Source organism: Rhinopithecus bieti, unplaced genomic scaffold (assembly GCF_001698545.2).
Source record: "Rhinopithecus bieti isolate Rb0 unplaced genomic scaffold, ASM169854v2 scaffold_13710, whole genome shotgun sequence".
Lineage (NCBI taxonomy): Eukaryota > Metazoa > Chordata > Mammalia > Primates > Cercopithecidae > Rhinopithecus > Rhinopithecus bieti.
In genome coordinates this window covers 1,052,110-1,056,833 of record NW_016807962.1, presented here as the reverse complement: position 1 = coordinate 1,056,833, position 4,724 = coordinate 1,052,110, and the positions used below count along the sequence as shown (strand labels likewise).

Below are 4,724 nucleotides of genomic sequence, written 5' to 3'. Positions count from 1 at the left end.
TTTCACTGTATTAGCCAGGATGGTCTCGATCTTCTGACCTCGTGTTCCACCCACCTCAGCCTCCCGAAGTGCTGGGATTACAGGCGTGAGCCACAGCGCCCTGCCGGTAGTGTGTTAACTACAAAAAAAGACACTACACAGTTTAAAAACAAATCTTACAAAGCCTTACATTTCCATTTTTTTCTTTAAAAGGAGTGAGTTGCATACAGGGGGGTTAAATGCCTTATAGACAAGAAAAGAAACTGCGCTAGAACCAACTTATTCATCATCATCTTCTTCATCTTCCTCCTCCTCCTCTTCATCTTCCTCATCTTCCTCCTCTTCCTTCTTTTTCTTGCTTTTTTTCAGCCTTGGCAACTCCCTTTTTTGCTGCATCAGGCTTTCCTTTTGCTTGATATGCAGCAATATCCTTTTCGTATTTTTCCTTCAGCTTTGCAGCCTTCTTTTCAGAAGGCTGCTTTGCCATCTGCAGCAGTGTCATTCCACATCTCTCCCAGTTTTTTTGCAACATCACCAATGGACAGGCCAGGATGTTCTCCTCTGAGTTTTGGGTGATACTCAGAGCAGAACAGAAAAAAGGTTGAAGGAGGCCTCTTGGGTACATTGCAATCCTTGAACTTCTTTTTTGTCTCCCCTTTAGGAGGGATGTAGGTTTTCATTTCTCTTTCATAATGGGCACTGTCCGCCTTTGCTGTATCTTCAAATTTTCCCTTCCCTTTAGCAGACATGGTCTTCCACCTCTCTGAGCACTTCTCAGAAAACTCTGAGAAATTGACTGAAGCATCTGTGTGCTGCTTCTTATGCTTCTCCAGACAAGCTTGCACAAAAAATGCATATGATGACATTTTGCTTCTCAGCTTCTTAGGATCTCCTTTGCCCATGTTTAGTTATTTCTCCTCAGCAAGGCAGAGAGTCGCCCAGTGCCCATCCGGCTCTCACTTGCCCCGGTGCTGTCTCTATGAAGCTCAATGTACTGCAATGACTGTGCAGCTTGGTTTTTCAGGCTGTTCTTTTGTTTGCCTGCCCCACCAGTTTCTTCCTTTCTCCTCTCTCATTCACCCTCCTCAAGAGTGAAGGCCGTAACTGCTGTTAGGGAGATGGGGAGATGATCCTTCTGGCTACTTTCTACTGGAGAGGTGGTTGTGTGGGGAACAGCTGGTAAGGTTCCTACTGAGGTCAGTAAAAGAGTCCTTGAAAGAAAGGTGCATCCATGTGTGATTTCATTTGCATCACTATTTGGAGCTTGGTAGCCTTTAGGAAAGAAGAAACAATTTGGGTTATTAGAGGATATGTATTAAAACAAAGCAAAGGGGTGGGGGTAAGGACAGATAAAAAATCCCAAGGCTGCCAACATGCCCAGATAACTGGTAGCTATATTTATGCCTGCTAAGATTTGGATGCATGGGGTTTGGCTTTGGTTAACTGTGGTTCTATTTTCCAAAACAAAGAAAGCTCTGGATTATGGGCACCCTATTTACTCACATCACCTGGCAGGATTTGCAGGGTAATTGCTCAGAACTAGAATACTGATCTAGATTTTTACATTACCCATTTCTTTTTATTTTCTTTTTTTCTTTTCTTTTCCCTGAGCTGCAGCTAGAGATTGCTAGTTGGTTTACAGGAATAAGCAGGGTTAGTCTAAAATGTAGGCAAGAACTAAAAACAACCAAGGAGATTAGACTTTAATGACAAGTGTATAAGTTTTGAAATATAATTTGTCTCTCTCTGGTCCTCATTTTTGTTAAAAACAAATCATGATAGGACTGAGTTGTTTGCAAAATAAACTTTAGGGCTTTTTTTGTTTGTTTGTTTGTTTGTTTTTGAGATGGAGTCTTGCTCTGTTGCCCAGGCTGGAATACAGTGGCACAATCTTGGCTCACTGCACCCTCCGCCTCCTGGGTGCATGCAATTCTCCTGCCTCAGCCTCCCAAGTAGCTGGGATTATAGGCGCATATCATAACGCCTGGCTAATTTTTGTATTTTTAGTAGAGATGGGGTTTCACCATGTTGGCCAGGCTGGTTTCGAACTCCTGACCTCAAGTGATCCGCCTGCCTTAGCCTCCCAAAGTGCTGGGATTACAGGCGTGAGTCACCATGCCCAGTCAAACTTTAGTTTTATACTTGGCCTGATTATTTGAATAAAGTGCAACAGGAATAATTAGTTTTATATAGGCTTTTAAAATTGGCTTTGATAGAACTCTGTTCCATAAGAAATCTCAGATAGGAGTTTTTAAAGCCAAGCCCAGCCATGGGTTTGTACCCTCAAATACCTATGAATTGGGTGAATTCCTCTCTTCTTATAGTCCCCAAAATATGGGATTCCTAGACCTGTAAAAAACTGACATTCTCTACTCACTACAGCTTAGGAACCCTGCATGGGGACTGTGTAGACAAGGTATGTGGCCAGTTTTCCCAAGTGGCTTTTATTGGCTCTGCAAGTCAAGCTTGATTCCTTAAAGGGAAGCATACCCTTCCAGTCAAAGCCAGTAAAACAACTAATTTATCCAATTGTGTCCTGTTGCAAAATGAAATGGATTCTTACTGCACTGATGCAAACAACTATATTGCCATAAGTTAACAGTACTCACAAACAGTTTCCAAATTTTGGAGAAGTCAGGCAGAAAGAAACAAACATGCTCCAAGTTTTGTTTACAAGAGTATACCTCACCTAATTATTAAAGGCTGTATATAGCTTGTTTCCTTGACTCTGAAAAACAAAACAAGGATCAGCAACTTTTTTTTGAGACAGAGTCTCACTCTGTCACTGAGGCTGAAGTGCAGTGGCATTATCTTGGCTCACTGCAACCTCCATCTCCCAGGTTCAAGCAATTTTCCTGCCTCAGCCTTCTGAGTAGCTGGGACTACAGGCGCCTGCCACTACCCCTGGCTAATTTTTCTATTTTTAGTAGAGATGGTGTTTCAACATGTTGGCCAGGCTGGTCTCAAACTCCTGACCTCAGGTGATCCACCTGTCTTGGCCTCTCAAATTGCTGGGATTATAGGTATGAGTCACTGTGCCTGGCCAAGGATCATCAATGTTTTAAGCAAAAAGGTTTAAAAAAATTACTTCAGTTTTGTATTAGTTCAGTCCATTCTGTTAACTCTTATTTTGCTTGATGTTTATGAACATTTCAGCTCTTCATGAGCCCCGTACGCTTTTCCTTTATTCCAATGTAATAATCTCCAAAGTTGTTAGAAACTTATATTTAAGAGCACTTGTCAAAGTCCTATAGCTGATTATAAACCATCTTTTGAAGAGGATTAAAACAAGACAACAATTGTCTGGGAATGACAAAATGTCTAGGGTAGTTACAGTCAATAACACAATGGCCAGGCACGGTGGTTCATGCCTGTAATCCCAGCACTTTGGGAAGCCAAGGCGAGCGGATCACTTGAGGTTAGGAGTTCAAGACCAATCTGGCCAACATATTGAAACCCTGTCTCTACTAAAAATACAAAAACATTAGCCAGGCATGGTGGCATATACCTGCAGTCCCAGCTACTCAGGAGGCTGAGGCATGAGAATTGATTGAACCTGGGAGGTGGAGGTTGCAGTGAGTCGAAATCATGCCTCTGCACTCCAGCCTGGGTGACACAGCGAGACTGTCTCAAACAACAACAACAATGACAAGACACAATTGACAAAGAAATTTGGTAATTTCTGTGGTTTACAATAACTTAACATAATAACCTTAATTATGATTGATATCATATACTCAGACATTAGAATTATAGAAATTCCACACAATTTTGGAACATATGTTAATATTATTCACTAAAATATAAACTGAAGAAGATTAAACATCATGTTGGCAATCCCACATACCTAAACATCCCAAATAATCCTGTTTACCTCTCTTCTGGATGCTTTAGGGGCACTCTGTAGCATCTGAAAGCTAGTGATTAGTGCTAGGGATAGGCCCCCAAATCTGGCCATAAACTAGCCCTAAAACTGGCCATCAACAAAATCTCTGCAGCACTGTGACATGTTCTTGATGGCCATGACACCCACACTGAAGGTTGTGGGTTTACTGGAATGAGGGCAAGAACACCTGGCCCACCCAGGGTGGAAAACTGCTTAAAGGCATTCCTAAACCACAAACAGTAGCATGAGAAATCTGTGCCTTTAGGACACGTTCCTGCTGCAGATAACTAGCCAGAGCCCATCCCTTTGTTTTGGTCTATCTCTTTGTTTCCCACAAGGAATACTTTTAGTTAATCTATAATCTATAGAAATAATGCTTATCACTGGCTTGCTATCAATAAATATGTGGGTAAATCTCTGTTTGGGGCTCTGAGCTCTGAAGGCCATGAGTCCCCTGATTTCCCACTCTACATGCTATATTTCTCTGTGTATGTCTTTAATTCCTCTAGTGCCGCTGGGTTAGGGTCTCCCCAACCGAGCTGGTCTTGGCAGGTTAGGAAAGATAATTTTGAATCTCAAGTTTGATTTAGGGAAGCCTGTTAAATGTTAGAGGTTTAAAACACTTGATATTATAAAATACAATTCCAGATTAACATAAATTATTTATTTTGTCAAAATGATGACTCAAAATTTTAAAACAAGGTGAAAACCTTTACTCATTAAGAGGGAAGACTTAACTAGCTTTTCAACAGTTTTTCTCCTTTCCCCTCTTTCCTCTCCTTGGCAGTCTCTCTGGAAGGCAAATGAAAATCTTCCATTATTCTTCACTACTACATGAAAATCTTGTACAAGGGAGAGA

At 41.4% G+C, this 4,724-nt stretch overlaps 1 pseudogene; it reads right to left on the bottom strand.

The window, feature by feature from the left end:
- Positions 1 to 258: 258 nt before the first annotated feature.
- LOC108537081 (putative high mobility group protein B1-like 1) lies at positions 259 to 881 on the bottom strand (annotated as a pseudogene).
- Positions 882 to 4,724: the final 3,843 nt, after the last annotated feature.